The sequence below is a fragment of the Nicotiana tomentosiformis genome, chromosome 1 (assembly GCF_000390325.3).
Source record: "Nicotiana tomentosiformis chromosome 1, ASM39032v3, whole genome shotgun sequence".
Taxonomy (NCBI): domain Eukaryota; kingdom Viridiplantae; phylum Streptophyta; class Magnoliopsida; order Solanales; family Solanaceae; genus Nicotiana; species Nicotiana tomentosiformis.
This window is the reverse complement of record NC_090812.1, coordinates 8,306,204-8,323,010: the sequence shown is the minus strand read 5'-3', so window position 1 is coordinate 8,323,010 and position 16,807 is coordinate 8,306,204. Positions and strand designations below refer to the sequence as shown.

Genomic DNA, 16,807 nt, shown 5'->3' with positions numbered 1-16,807 from the left:
AGAAGTAGAAGAAGAATGCTGATGCTAATATCCTTACAAATAAAATTGAAAAATTCAGATACATGCGAATTTTTCTATGATTTTCCTAAATAAAGGTGAAAATCATTTTTAACTCTTAACTACTACATCTTAAAACAAAAAGATTTACTATCTAATCTATAAAGGTAGTCACCAACCAGTGTTTACCCGAAAAATGGATAGAGTTGAATTTATACGCAGTTCCGAGGATATGTGGCGCAACTTAATACAAAATTCAAAGATAAATAAAATGTGAATGTAGATTGGAGAGAATGCAATCTAGACAAGGCAATCAAGAACAATGAACCTTAGGATTTGACGAATAAAATCAATCTAAGAAACTGGGAGAACCATTCTTTACTGTAGAGGAATATAATACTTTCATTACAATGTAAGTCTGAGAAAAATCTGTGCTACAGAAATGATAACCAAGCCCTTTTATAGTAGAGGGATTCGGCACTGAGCATAATAAAATAAAACATTCAGTGGGAGACCCATGATAAGTCAGCTTTTTCATAGTTTCTGCCAAGCTCGAACTTGTGATCTTGGTTCGAGTCCGATCATGGTTCGAGCCCTCGAATTGATTCCAGATCAATGTTGGTCGGTCTTTGGATTATCAGCACGATAGGTCTACCCTGCGTCATAGTTCGATTTTTGTTCGAGTTTGATTAGGATATCGATCTCGACACGGACCGGCCTCCCCGGGTTTAGTTCGTCCTCTCTTCGGGATCTTACTTCGATACACTACCCTTCGAACCATACCGGACATGCCAAGGCTAAAATCTATTTCGACCGTATACAGATAGTCCCCTCATTTCTCAGAAAGAATGCGGCGAGAAACGATATGATTTTCAACAGCTTGATCGGATTATATCTTGTCGTTTCCATCGGGTTCGACTATGACGCATCTGGAAGCTGTCCCGTCGGTTTAGTCTTTCAAGGCATTTAATGCATGTCAGGTGGTGGTCGCCCACTGCTGATACTGAACTGCCATCGTTTGAACCTATAAATAAACCTTATCTTTATCCTTTACCATTTTTATATCTTCTATCTTCCAAAATTTTCCAAGTTCTTCTTCGTACTCTCCAACTTACCAGTAAAGCTGTGATTTCTTTCCGAAAAAACCCTTCTTCAATTATACCAAATCTATATTACTTCCTTCTATTCCTTACTTTCGTATTCAAAAATGGCGAAAACATCGCAAACCATTCCTCAGAAAGAGAAAGCTTCATCTTCACATTGTGTCGCCGATGAGGCACCGGCAGAACCATGGCCTGAGGAGTGTGTTCCCGGGGCGTGCGTCCTTACTTCAGATTTTAAGGTTGATAAAGGTTCATCGGTCCCTGGCCGGTGTGAGCCGGTATCGAGGTACATGTGTTCGATAACCGAGAAGCACCTCGATCTGTTAAAGAAAAATTGCAATTGGGGTGAAAAAGAAGTAATAATACCTACCCCTGACGAAGATATCACTTCTTATGCGAAAGAGTTTTTGAACGTATATACTTACCCTTTCACTTTGGGTCCCCTTGATTCCGTCATTATTGACTTCTGTCGAAAATATCAAGTAACCCTAGGCCAGGTCCATCCTTCCTTGTGGCGGATCGTAATCCTGATCCGATATTTTGTGAGCAAAATCGAGGGGATGTCATTCATGTCACACCCCATTTTCTACCCGCAAAGTAATATTGTGTGGATTAAAGGGTTTTTCTAATTAAAGTGACAAAATTGAGTAGGGATTATTTTATTTACAGAGTCGCCACTTGGAATTGATTTTGTTGGTGTTCCAAGTCACCTTTTATTTGAATCCCTAATCAAAGGAAGATTTGACTCTATTATTATTGGTATGCGAAAACAAAGTTCGGGTAAGGAATTCTGTTAACCGGGGAGAAGGTGTAAGGCATTCCCCGAATCCCGTGGTTCTAGCACGGTCGCTTTTATTGACTAAAATTTGGCTTGAATTATTTTTGGATAAAGTGTGTATTATTTGCCTTAAGTTACTATTATCTAGTGATGCTTAATAATTAATAATTTTGGCCTAGGAGCGTGCAAGCACACAAAGTCCTTATTTGATTATATGTATTAAAACAAAGAACGTGTCGGTACACATGGTTTAAATACAATTAATATTGAAAAGTCAAGGAGCGGGAATGCACACATGACTACTTTATTAGAAACAAAATCGACCAAGGACCGTGTATGAACACATGGTCTACATCTCAAACGTGCCTAAAATTGCCTATCGCTTAAATTAATTAAAAAGCGCTTCTTTTTTATTTATTACTTGTTCGACTGAAAAAAAAATATTATTATTAAAAAATAATTTTCACTAATGCAAGACATTAAACCCGGGTAAGCTTATGTTAATCTTCCATGGTATTGGGCCACTTATTTTATTTAACAAAAGACAATTTATTGATTTTAAAGAAAATGTCCATCTTGCTTTCTATTGTCATTGGGCCTACAAATTTTAGCTTATTTGGAACATGTTGCTTAAGAGCCTCAATGACCAAGACAACACAAAATAACAAGTATTCTTCTAAGCCCAAATTGCTTCTTACATTGATGTCCAAACTAATTTTTTTTTCATAAAAGAAACTTACATGCTAATTATTATATTTTATCTTCTTAACCAACTATTTCTTAAGGACTAACATAATATTTCTACTCATCTACACCAATCATGGCACTAATCAAACTACACTCATTAACAACATAAAAATCACGACTAAATATAAAAACTACAAAAAACGGTAATACTTCAATGCTAAAGAGAAGAACTACATTAAGTATAACATTATGTTGACTATAATTCAAAGCATCAAAATATTTGAAGCTAGAAGTCTTAGATAATTATACATGAAACATGAAAGTAACTCACGGAAAAGAGCCCAAACTAAACAAACACGGTTAAAAGTGGGGTCTTTATCTTTTCCTTAAACTAAGTAATCTTAACAGAATGCAATTTCAATCACATATATAAAGAAGAAAACGATAATTTAACTAAGTTTTAACAGATTTACATGATGATAACACTAATATAACATTCATCTTGAAACAAAATCAGATCTAATATGTTCCATCAACCATACCGGGATCAAATTCTTCTTATTATCATCAAGAATCTGCAATATAAGAATTTGGAAGTCACCTGGTTTGTGGAATAATAAAATACAGCAGTGCAGCAACAAAAAACTCAGCAGCAAATACAGTAGAAACAGCAGCAACTCAAGTGTTAAGACAACCCAGAAAACTCAACAAAGATGCTTGAAACTGGTAGCTATCAACTTCACAAATTTCCTAAGGGATCTTTTTATTTTTTTCGAGGTTTTTGCACTCAAATAATCCTCACAAAACACTGAAATTTCAGCTTGTTATATGTATTAAGCTGCTGATTTTTCTCAAAGATATATGTCTTTTTGCAACTCTCCAAGATGTGTTTCAGTATAAGATAGAGTGTCCCCCCTTTTCAGTGAGTAAGGAACTCTGCATTCTAAGTGTAAGACAGTCCCTTTTATAGGAGAAAAGCAGTACTTTCAATAGGCAAATAAAGTAGACTGACTTTGTGTGCTAGACACTGTTCAAGGTCTGTCCCAAAGGTGAAAGGACAACCTGAAAATCTGTTGTGTCAGAAGTAAGGAGAAAAAATATCCTTTCAGCCACCCTACTAGTAAAAGTAAGCTACTATTATCCTATTTTGTGATAAAATAAACTAAACTTCAGATTTTAACCATCAACAACAAACTACTTACTCAACACAAATCAAACTTGGATAACTATGAACTGACAAAGCATAGACGAGACTAAAAACGTAATTGAACTAAGTATTAAAACCAAATTGATGGGAATGAATTGGATTTGTGCAAACTAATTACTAAACAAATAACTAAATTCACAAACTAATGCTCAAAACAGAACGAGCATCGTTAATAATCGAACAACGACTAACAACAACTAAATAATCGACTAACTAAGTGAACGATTTAACTAATACACTAAAGATCATGTTTAAATCAGTAACGAATCTAACAAACCACTAAACTAAATAGAGATAGCTAATTAAATAAACCTAACTTGAAACTCTAATTAACAAGAAATAACCAAAACAGAATAAATAAATAAAAAAAAAAATCAGAAACTAATCTACTAAATAAAAAAAATCAGAAATTAATTAAAGAGATGACGATTATACCTAACAAGTATGCTTGAAGCCGAAAAATAGCTAAAATGGGGGTTCAGGGCATTTTGGCGGTGGTGAGGCGGTGGAGCCGTAGCGGTGGCGACGGGGATTTTGGGGGTGAAATGGGTAGGAAAAGATAGGTCTCGTGGAGCTCTATCCATTCATGTATGTGTTGTAGGGTGGTGTTGGCCGGAGCTTCAAGAATTTGGACCAAAAAATGGCGGCTAAAGTTTCTTAGATCTAAAATTCAAGGAGTTTAAGGGTTTTTTGAAGGAATTGGTTTGGAGATATGGGAAGAGGAGGTGGTGGAGATTATATGGTGTTAATTTGGAGGTGTTTGGAGGTGGTCCGCCGCCGGTAGGTGATTTCCGGCGGCGGCGGCGGCGGTGGAGAGAAGAGAGAGAGAGAAGAGAGAAAGAGTTATGGGTGAAATGAGGGATTTTTTCAGATTTTTGAGGCTTTAAATACCTCTTGAGAGATCAAATATGGACCATTAGATCAATGGGTGATCAATGGGTGAGATTTGATCTTGGGTCACTTAATGAAACGATGTAGTTTTGAGGCAAAACTACGTCGTTCCGGACCCTTTCAAAGGCAGCCCCTTATCTTGCACTTTTGGCCACTTTCTCTTTCAAATTTGGCCCAATTTCTTTCTTAATCCTACTTATTAAACTAAATTTACACAAACAAATAAATTAATTAAGTAACTTATTCAAATGATCAATTAACTAGATTAATTCACCAATTGAATAGTTAGTTCCTAAAATGCACAAATAAAGAAAGAACTATTTTGTGGTATTTTTATGATAGGAAATATGCAATCAAAGACACAAAAATTGGGAAATATAATTAAAGCAACAAAACACTAATGACTTTAGGAGGTGTTAAAATAGTACAAAAATTAGGTATTCACAGCTGCCCCTCTTTGCTCGAGAACATGAAGAGTTTTCGTGTAAAGAAAAGTGAATGCCATGGCTAATTTTTGCTCACATATTACTCCAATGAAAGCATTTTTTTTAAAAAAATGGTGACCGAACCCTGCTTTCGAGGTAGCCTACATATCCTTATTTAGAGGAATTAGGTCAGTGTAGTTCTGGGAAAGGGTAGCTGGGACTACCAGACACTAGATTTAAGACTCTTGTTGCTGCTGTTACTGTTACTTGTTGCTTGCATCAAAAGGAAAAGAGAAAGAACTACATATGTCTGGAAACTAAGAGTTACAAAATTCCTAATCTATGTGTCTTGTGGAGTCAAATCTTGATTCTTGACCTGCTCGCTTGTGTTGACCTTAGATTGGATCTTGATGCTCTTTGAGGAAAGGATCATGGCTCATTCTCGATTACTTGCTTTCCGGATCAGAGTTCGGGAAAATGAAACTCGAGAAGCTGGGCTGCTGACACATTATCCAAGCTAACTCCAACTATCTTGTGACCGAAAAACTTCTTTATTATGATGAGAAAGCTGAAACTGCAAGCTTTAATCGTCACAACATGTGCTCTACGGCAGGGCCTGCAAAGCCGTCAAAGACAAACAAAACGAACAAAATTTTCTGCCCCAGTTTGGCACTGAGAAAATTTTGCGAGTTATTGGGTAAAACTGCAAGTCAGCTTATTTTATTTGAAAAATCCAAAAATAAAACTAAAGGCTCCGAAAAGGATGTTCTTATCTTAGGTATAAAATTGATATACCTTGGACTTAGGAGGTGCATGTCCCATGGGTATCGTTGGAATGGCTGTGAGATTGAAGGACTCGAACTAGGAATTGCATCTCCTTGGAATAATGACTCATATTAGGGAGTGCATCTCCTATTAAAATGAATACGGTTGACTCAAGCTAGGAAGTGTGTCTCCTATGAGTGAGGTTGAAAGACTCGGACTAGAAAGTGCGTCTCCTAGGATTAATGGTTCATATTAGGAAGTGTGTCTCCTATTGGAATGACTCAAGCTAGGAAGTGCGTCTCCTACGAGTGAGGTTGAAAGACTTGGAGGGAATGTAACCAGGGATTGGCGCCCTGTATCACTGAGAACGAATGTAACCAGGGGTTGGCGCCCTGTATCACTAACAAAGAATGTAACCAGGGGTTGGCGCCCTGTATCACTAAAGGGGAATATAATCAAGGGTTGGCGCCCAAACTAGGAAGTGCGTCTCCTACGAGTGAGGTTGAAAGACTTGGAGGGAATGTAACCAGGGGTTGGCGCCCTGTGTCACTGAGAATGAATGTAACCAGGGGTTGGCGCCCTGTATCACTAACAAAGAATGTAACCATGGGTTGGCGCCCTGTATCACTCAGGAGGAATATAGTCAAGGGTTGGCACCATAACTAGGAAGTGCGTCTCCTACGAGTGAGGTTGAAAGACTTGGAGGGAATGTAACCAGGGGTTGGCGCCCTGTATCACTGAGAACGAATGTAACCAGGGGTTGGCGCCCTGTATCACTAACAAAGAATGTAACCAGGGGTTGGCGCCCTGTATCACTAAAGGGGAATATAATCAAGGTTTGGCGCCCAAACTAGGAAGTGCATCTCCTACGAGTGAGGTTAAAAGACTTGGAGGGAATGTAACCAGGGGTTGGTGCCCTGTATCACTGAGAACGAATGTAACCAGGGGTTGGCGCCCTGTATCACTAACAAAGAATGTAACCAGGAGTTGGCGCCCTGTATCACTAAGGAGGAATATAATCAAGGGTTGGCACACTGTATCAGTGAGAAAGAATGTAACCAGGGGTTGGCACCCTGTATTACTAAGAGAGAATATAGCCAGGGATTGGGCACCCTTTATCGCTGAGAGAATATAACCAAGGGATGGCGCATTGTATCACTTAGAGAGAAAGTAACCAGGGATAGGATACCTTGTATTAAAGTGGAACCTCACTAAGGATTAGTGTACCTTAGGTTGGAAAATACATCTAGGAATTGGTGTACCCTATACTGAACATGCGACTAGGGTGTGGTGTGCCATATATCAAAATGGGACCTCAACTAAGGACTGATGTACCTTATGCTGGAAAATGCAGTGGTTGATGAAGTAATTATGGGCATGCCTAGAAAGCAGAAGTAGAGTCTTTGAAGAACTTACATTTGGTACATTCGTACTTTGAGAACTTCATTTCTACGCTACTTTGTTTCCTGCTTCAAACAAAGAAAGATTTGTGAGTTTAACAGTGGTGGTCGGTTTGTGGCCTTGATGCCCTGAGTAGTTTGAATTTGCGGCCACCTTGCTGAAAAAGAACTGATTCTTTCAGCGCGATACCGAGTTGCTCGGATACTCTGTATTGCTTTCTGGAAATCTTGGTTTTCCATCGTTGCCCTCGACTATTTTCGTACCCGAATGTCTAAGGTGATGTTGAACCTTGTCTATAAAGCAAGTCTTCACTTTGGAGGTTTTTTCGTTTAAAAATCAAACTTGATTATCTTGCACCCGATATCAGTTTGTGTCTGTGGTGCTATCAGCTTTGCCCATGAAGCAAGTCTTACTTAGTGACCTTTTCGATTTCTTCGAAACACTTTGTTCGGCTTATCAGAGGAAATCAGAGTTGGATTTGTGCCTTTGTCAATACCGTTTATGCCTTACATCATTTGTTTTGCACTTACGGGGAACGGTGACCAATTTTGTGTCCCTTTCTTTGTTGGCTTCTAAACAAATAGACCAACAAAGTTTTCTCTTTGGAACTTTCGTCTGCATGAAACCTCAGATATCGTTTAATCTCAATAACTTATTGTGCATGTTGCCTTCTGGATATGTCCTCTTTGATGTACTAGGATAGAACTTGTTTTGTATAGTTAGAAAGCTGGTAATAGATTTTGAAATCATTTCTCTTTTGTTTTTATAAATACTGACTCAAAATAATAATGCAAATGAATAAAATGACGCGATGTGAAAATGAGAAAGAATAGTATTTAACTGAAAAATGACACTTTACGAGGAGAGAAACATAGAATGGGCTCTTTTGAATATGGTAGTCAAGCTTTAACGATCATGACATGCATTTTGGATTGAGCGGCCAAATCTATCCAGCCAATCTACCCTTTCTACTTGTTGTTCCCTTTCGTCTTTGAAGTTGGCCTCTTTGTGCCAATCATTTGCATAAAATCATATCTCACCTTCGACTGGTAGTGCCCCGGAAGGTTTTCACCAACCGATCTCTCTCATTTATTTATCTCTACTTACTATCACCTTACAGTGCCCATGAGGGTTTTCACTAGTAAGACTCTCTCATTTTTTTTATTTTTTATTTTTATTTTTTATTTTTTTATAATTTTTTTTTTGCTTTCTTGTGTGAGCAACTTGACATTGTTCTATGTCGTGTGACAACTGTTGCTTATTACGTGCTTCGCTTGGCATTCTTAGAGATTAATTGGGAGGTCTTTATTTGTATGAATTTTGGATAGGGTTAAAAATAAAGGGTTGTATGAAGGCTCAAAATAGACTCAAGATGATGGGGTTGTATACTTACAACTCTTGGAATCGACTCTTCATAAAAACATAAATAAAAATAAAAAAAAAAAAAAAAAAAAACTCCCGCCCCAGTTTCAGATACTGGAGAATTTTTATTTTTGATTTGGTTGGACTGAACCCTAGTATAGAGCTGCCTACTTATACTTTAAAGGAATCAAGTCAAACGTAGTTCAAACTAACATGAAAGATTTCTTTGTTATCTTTTTTTTTTTTCATTTTTTCATTTTTCTTTTCTCCTTTCCTTTTCTTTTCTTCTCTTTTTTTTTTAAACAACAAATTGACCTAGCTCCTATTTTCTATAGTTGATTCCAAAAGAGGGGGGTCAAAGAAAAATAAAACAGGCTCAAAAGGGGTGACGAAGGGTATAAGTATTTAGGTAGCAGAAAAATGGCCTTCCGCCTCAAGAATGCCAAACATACTATCTCTTCTCAGGTTCGGCATTGATAGACATGAATGTCTTCTTGGTTTTGTCAGTTGTACAGCTTCGTAGTCAATATCTTGTTCGCAACAACTGATCTTTCACAAATTGGAGCCACATTTTATTGGTCTTTGCCTTGATGTGAAATGATACATTTCAGTACCAACTAATCTATTTTAAATTCCCTGGAATGCACCTTCTTTAGAGATTTGGGTCATCTTCCCTAATATGATTAGATTATGGCAGGTCGTGGCCAAAGAGCCTTTCATCGATTACTCCGACTAGGCTTTAAAACTTTCAATTATCCTTAAGCCGGTATTCATGATAGGTTTGAGATAAACATCTTTAATCTCTACGGATATGACTATATTGGTTCCATGTGACACAGGCTTATCATCAAAGTTCTTCAACTTCTTATTTATCCTTCGAGTATTTTTTTTCTCGATTCAATTCAAGATTAGACATGCTTTCTAAAATCTAGCCGAAAACTCCGCATGCATGTCATGTCACTAAAATTGGCGTGAAAAGAATTATATATGCAAAAGAACCATACATAGTGGATTAAAATGAGACAAAGCAAAAAAGTTGTATTTTATTGATTAAAGGATAGAGAGGTTTGATGACAGGACAATCAAACAACATCTGGATCACAACCTCGAAATAATACGGATGATAGAAATTATGACAAAATAAGTTACCAAGACTCCTTCCTGGCAAGGTGGGGAGTGTCTTTCCAATTATCAAGCTCAAACATCTTAGCTACGAATTTGCGCATCAGCATCAAACAGGACCTTCAACAATTTTGATTGCCTTGCATTCAGCGGACAGGTTCTTGACATTTTTCACCAAACCGTACCCATATTCTTTATCATTGTAAATCATATGAACAGTGCGTGTTTGGTCATGACGTTTAGGATGCCATTATCTTGAACCACGATCATTCCTTCTTGAATCATCATTTCTATTTCCTTTTTTAAAGCCCGACAATCCTCAATGCTATGCCCCTGGACATTAGAATGGTACATGCACCGTACATCAGGGTTAAAACCTTTTGCATATGGATCAGGAACATACCGTTGAAGCGGCTCAATCATGCCACAACGTTTTAGCCTTTCAAACAAACTTATGTAGGATTCTACGATTGGCGTGAAATTGTCCCTCTGCTTATGTTCCCTTTCACACTCTTGTTTTGGATGAGGACGAAAGTATGTTAATGCCGGGGCTCACATATGTTGGCGATTGGATGGCTTGGCATAAGACTGAGCATTGAATGTTGCATATTGTGGAGCAACTGAGTATCGTGGATCCGGGGGTTGAGATGTTCCCCTTTGGCCTATTTTTGCCCGTGATGCCATCATGGCCTCCTCATCTTTCTTCTTTTGATTAACAAGGTTGTCCGGCCTATTCTGGATTTCTTGGGTGGCTGCTTTGAGAGCTACTTGACTTATAATTCGCCCAGTATTGAGGCCATTCTCGATCATTTCTCCTATCTTGATTGCGTTAACAAAAGGTCTGCCCATTGCGGACATCATATTTTGAAAATAATCAAGATCCTGAGCCTGAAGGAAGACAGTGATTAACTCATTGTCATACATGGGTGGCTTAACTCTAGATGCTTGCTCTCTCCACCTAACAACATACTCCCTAAAGCTTTCAGTCGGCCTTTTCTTCATATTGGACAAGGAATTGCGATCTGACGCAATGTCAATGTTGTACTGAAATTGTTTGATGAAGGCTTGGACCATGTCGTCCCAAATGTGCCAGTGAGAGACATCTTGGTCAATGAACCATTCAGAGGCTACCCCCACAAGGCTCTCCCCTAAATAAGCCATCAACAACTCTTCTTTTCCTCTCGCGCCCTCAGCTGGTTGCAGTACTTTTTCAAGTGGGCGATAGGGTCACCGTGTCCATCATATTTCTCAAATTTTGGGGTCTTGAACCCTGGTGGAAAATGGATGTGAGGAAACAAGCATAAATTACTAAATGAGACACTTTTGTGACCACCTAGTCCTTGTATGTTCTTTATGTTCTGCTCAAGACTTTTCATTTTCCTGACCATCTCATCTGGCTCTCCTGTCTTGAGAGCCTTTTCATTTTCTGTAGGTGACTCATACTGTAGGGTCTGATTGTGTGGAGTCGAAACCTTAAAAGCCATATCTGGAGAGTAGCACTGGCCATCATAAGCATGATATAATGGCTCGATGTTTGGTCTCGTCATAGGATTTGGTGGCGGGATTGTATACACTGGCGCGCCAGACATAACGAGAGGGGTGTTCCTAACCGGTGCGGCAGGAGGTCGTACATTGGAAGTACCAGGGACGGCAGGGAAATTGTAATTTGGCACATACCCCGGAGGCAGAATGTGATCACTCATTGTGGGGAGCGGTGGTTGAGTATCCTGGGGTACGGTGTAAGTTCCCTCTGAGGGACCCTGAGGCGGAGGCTGATTAGAGACCCAAGCCTGATACATGTCAGACAGTTGTCGTTTCAATCTTCTTACTTCCTCTGACTCTTACTCAACTGATTGACCCTGAGGGTCGTCACTAACCACCTCGATTTCATCATTGTTAGCCATTGCGACCTTCTTCTTAGCTCAGGTAAAGTAATGATGTGTTTCCAGTTTCACCACAAACCAACCACCTTAAACTTACTAGATAAGAGACAACAAACGTGTTAGGGTTAAGCATTTTACAGATATTCAGACGTAATATGCCATGATCCTAACAATATCACCACTTATAACATGCTTTTGGAAGGCTTCATGTTTTATTCCGACTTATAAGGTTGCTGCATATTATTTTCTCTCTTTCTTCTCTCTTCTTCTTCTTCTTCTTCTTCTTCTTCTTCTCTCTCTCTCTTTTTTTTTTAGTTACTCCTTTTTATCTTCTTCCCTTTATTTTGGAATTATTGAGAAATATTTCGATCGAAGGGGTTGCCTACGTATCATGTCGCCGCATGAATCAGATCGTTATGTAGTTCAGAGCAAATCGGGAATAAAGTAAAATAAACTCACTCTTTTTTTACTCATATACAATTAATCCCATAAAAGCTGCTAACAAGGAAAAATATTTCGGATTTTGTTTTTTTGGATTTTTGTTTTTTTTTTTGGTTAAAAGAAAACTTCTAAAGACAGATTTTTTTTTTGGAATCTTTGAAAGAAATACTTTTTTTTTTATTTTTTTATTTTTTATTTTTAAATTTAAAAAGACACAAAATAGTTTTTTGGATTTTGATTTTTTTTTTTTTTTGAATTTTGGGAGAAAGACCCTTTTTTAAAAAGAAGAAAATATTTTTTTTGGAATTTTGGATTTGACGTATCAAAGAAAGACTTTTAAAGAAGGAATTAAAGAATTTGTTTTTTTTTTTGAATTTTTGAAAATTGGGGGCCGGAACCGATGAGGTTTGCCTACGTATCTCACATCCGATGAGAATCAGACCCGCGTAGTTCGGTGATAAAATTTCCAATGAAACTAACTATATTTTCTCTCTTTATGAAAAATTAATCATGGACACCAAACACACCAAATCACTTCGGGCTTTTTTTAATTTTATTTTTTTATTTTAAAAAGAACGAACATTTGTATAGAAATCGGGAGCATGTTTTTATTTTTTTTATTTTTCTCTGCTTATTCAACTAATCCACCCTAAAGCCGGTCGACATGCAAGCCTCCCAAATAAAGTAACATGTATCACATAAGTGAACGTTATGGTCTCAAAGAGGATACCTGTCTTATACGGACCCGACCCCTGTGCCGAGTTTCGCTAATTCAAATGCACGTGATGCAAATAAAGCGAACATACTAGGGATATCCGGCATGAGGTATGTTCTTCTAGGTTTAAATCCTGATGGAGAAGGTGTCTAGACTGTCTTACTCGAGCGGACAACCCGAACCGAGGAGCGTCAAGCGTCACCAGTAGTAGAACAGCACTGGCTAGCTAACGACTCTCTCGCCTAAGCATGTGTGATTAAATCCTTCACCAGAAGCTGGTAGGCTAACTGGCTTTATCTCAAGACAGAAATTTTGTGATGCTGGTAGGCAAACACAACATAACTAACTATAAGAAGACTCAAGGGGTGCGAGAGAGGATACAATTTATATGTACAGTTCAACAATATCAAAACAGTATAAAGTGGACAAGTAACAGATTAGGCTCAAATAAATCACAATATATACAAAAATTAATAAAGCGAAATAAAGTCAATATACAAGCTCGAATTCTTAATCTCCCCAGCAGAGTCGCCAGAGCTGTCACACCTCTTTTTCTACCCGCAAAGTAATATTGTGTGGATTAAAGGGTTTTTTCAATTAAAGTGACAAAATTGAGTAGGGATTATTTTATTTACAGAGTCGCCACTTGGAATTGATTTTGTTGGTGTTCCAAGTCACCTTTTATTTGAATCCCTAATCAAAGGAAGATTTGACTCTATTATTATTGGTATGCGAAAATAAAGTTCGGGTAAGGAATTCTGTTAACCGGGGAGAAGGTGTAAGGCATTCCCCGAATCCCGTGGTTCTAGCACGGTCGCTTTTATTGACTAAAATTTGGCTTGAATTATTTTTAGATAAAGTGTGTATTATTTGCCTTAAGTTACTATTATCTAGTGATGCTTAATAATTAATAATTTTGGCCTAGGAGCGTGCAAGCACACAAAGTCTTTATTTGATTATATGTATTAAAACAAAGAACGTGTCGGTACACATGGTTTAAATACAATTAATATTGAAAAGTCAAGGAGCGGGAATGCACACATGACTACTTTATTAGAAACAAAATCGACCAAGGACCGTGTATGAACACATGGTCTACATCTCAAACGTGCCTAAAATTGCCTATCGCTTAAATTAATTAAAAAGCGCTTCTTTTTTATTTATTACTTGTTCGACTGAAAAAAAAAATATTATTATTAAAAAATAATTTTCACTAATGCAAGACATTAAACCCGGGTAAGCTTATGTTAAGCTTCCATGGTATTGGGCCACTTATTTTATTTAACAAAAGATAATTTATTGGTTTTAAAGAAAATGTCCATCTTGCTTTCTATTGTCATTGGGCCTACAAATTTTAGCTTATTTGGAACATGTTGCTTAAGAGCCTCAATGACCAAGACAACACAAAATAACAAGTATTCTTCTAAGCCCAAATTGCTTCTTACATTGATGTCCAAACTAATTTTTTTTTTTTTTCATAAAAGAAACTTACATGCTAATTATTATATTTTATCTTCTTAACCAACTATTTCTTAAGGACTAACATAATATTTCTACTCATCTACACCAATCATGGCACTAATCAAATTACACTCATTAACAACATAAAAACCACGACTAAATATAAAAACTACAAAAAACGGTAATACTTCAATGCTAAAGAGAAGAACTACATTAAGTATAACATTATGTTGACTATAATTCAAAGCATCAAAATATTTGAAGCTAGAAGTCTTAGATAATTATACATGAAACATGAAAGTAACTCACGGAAAAGAGCCCAAACTAAACAAACACGGTTAAAAGTGGGGTCTTTATCTTTTCCTTAAACTAAGTAATCTTAACAGAATGCAATTTCAATCACATATATAAAGAAGAAAACGATAATTTAACTAAGTTTTAACAGATTTACATGATGATAACACTAATATAACATTCATCTTGAAACAAAATCAGATCTAATATGTTCCATCAACCATACCGGGATCAAATTCTTCTTATTATCATCAAGAATCTGCAATATAAGAATTTGAAAGTTACCTGGTTTGTGGAATAATAAAATACAGCAGTGCAGCAATAAAAAACTCAGTAGCAAATACAGTAGAAACAGCAGCAACTCAAGTGTTAAGACAACCCAGAAAACTCAACAAAGATGCTTGAAACTGGTAGCTATCAACTTCACAAATTTCCTAAGGGATCTTTTTATTTTTCTCGAGGTTTTTGCACTCAAATAATCCTCACAAAACACTGAAATTTCAGCTTGTTATATGTATTAAGCTGCTGATTTTTCTCAAAGATATATGTCTTTTTGCAACTCTCCAAGATGTGTTTCAGTATAAGATAGAGTGTCCCCCTTTTCAGCGAGTAAGGAACTCTGCATTCTAAGTGTAAGACAGTCCCTTTTATAGGAGAAAAGCAGTACTTTCAATAGGCAAATAAAGTAGACTGACTTTGTGTGCTAGACACTGTTCAAGGTTTGTCCCAAAGGTGAAAGGACAACCTGAAAATCTGTTGTGTCAGAAGCAAGGAGAAAAAATGTCCTTTCAGCCACCCTACTAGTAAAAGTAAGCTACTATTATCCTATTTTGTGATAAAATAAACTAAACTTCAGATTTTAACTATCAACAACAAACTACTTACTCAACACAAATCAAATTTGGACAACTATGAACTGACAAAGCATAGACGAGACTAAAAACGTAATTGAACTAAGTATTAAAACCAACTTGATGGGAATGAATTGGATTTGTGCAAACTAATTACTAAACAAACAACTAAATTCACAAACTAATGCTCAAAACAGAACGAGCATCGTTAATAATCGAACAACGACTAACAACAACTAAATAATCGACTAACTAAGTGAACGATTTAACTAATACACTAAAGATCATGTTTAAATCAGTAACGAATCTAACAAACCACTAAACTAAATAGAGATAGCTAATTAAATAAATCTAACTTGAAACTCTAATTAACAAGAAATAACCAAAACAGAAAAAATAAATAAATAAATAAAATCAGAAACTAATCTACTAAATAAAAAAAAATCAAAAATTAATTAAAGAGATGACGATTATACCTAACAAGTATGCTTGAAGCCGAAAAATAGCTAAAATGGGGGTTCGGGGCATTTTGGCGGTGGTGAGGCGGTGGAGCCGTGGCGGCGGCGACGGGGATTTTGGGGGTGAAATGGGTAGGAAAAGATAGGTCTCGTGGAGCTCTATCCATTCATGTATGTATTGTAGGGTGGTGTTAGCCGGAGCTTCAAGAATTTGGACCAAAAAATGGCGGCTAAAGTTTCTTAGATCTAAAATTCAAGGAGTTTAAGGGTTTTTTGAAGGAATTGGTTTGGAGATATGGGAAGAGGAAGTGGTGGAGATTATATGGTGTTAATTTGGAGGTGTTTGGAGGTGGTCCGCCGCCGGTGGGTGATTTCCGGCGGCGGCGGCGGCGGTGGAGAGAAGAGAGAGGAGAGAGAGAGAGAGAAGAGAGAAAGAGTTATGGGTGAAATGAGGGAATTTTTCAGATTTTTGAGGCTTTAAATACCTCTTGAGAGATCAAATATGGACCATTAGATCAATGGGTGATCAATGGGTGAGATTTGATCTTGGGTCACTTAATGAAACGACGTAGTTTTGAGGCAAAACTACGTCGTTCCGGACCTTTTCAAAGGCAACCCCTTATCTTGCACTTTTGGCCACTTTCTCTTTCAAATTTGGCCCAATTTCTTTCTTAATCCTACTTATTAAACTAAATTTACACAAACAAATAAATTAATTAAGTAACTTATTCAAATGATCAATTAACTAGATTAATTCATCAATTGAATAGTTAGTTAATTCCTAAAATGCACAAATAAAGAAAGAATTATTTTTTGGTATTTTTATGATAGGAAATATGCAATCAAAGACACAAAAATTGGGAAATATAATTAAAGCAACAAAACACTAATGACTTTAGGAGGTGTTAAAATAGTACAAAAATTAGGTATTCACAGTTCACCCTCGATCATCTTATCCGGCTGTAC

At 37.0% G+C, this 16,807-nt stretch overlaps 2 long non-coding RNA genes across 2 annotated transcripts; both read right to left on the bottom strand.

Annotated features, from left to right (window-relative positions):
* Positions 1–2,824: 2,824 nt before the first annotated feature.
* LOC138902273 (uncharacterized) lies at positions 2,825–4,622 on the bottom strand. The gene is made up of 2 exons (XR_011412503.1): positions 4,208–4,622; positions 2,825–3,140 (listed from the first exon to the last, which is right to left on the bottom strand). It is a non-coding gene; the product is annotated as an uncharacterized lncRNA (long non-coding RNA).
* Positions 4,623–14,563: 9,941 nt separating this feature from the next.
* On the bottom strand, positions 14,564–16,291 carry LOC138902064 (uncharacterized). Its single transcript, XR_011412490.1, has 2 exons — positions 15,860–16,291; positions 14,564–14,791 (listed from the first exon to the last, which is right to left on the bottom strand). It is a non-coding gene; the product is annotated as an uncharacterized lncRNA (long non-coding RNA).
* Between the last annotated feature and the right edge of the window lie 516 nt (positions 16,292–16,807).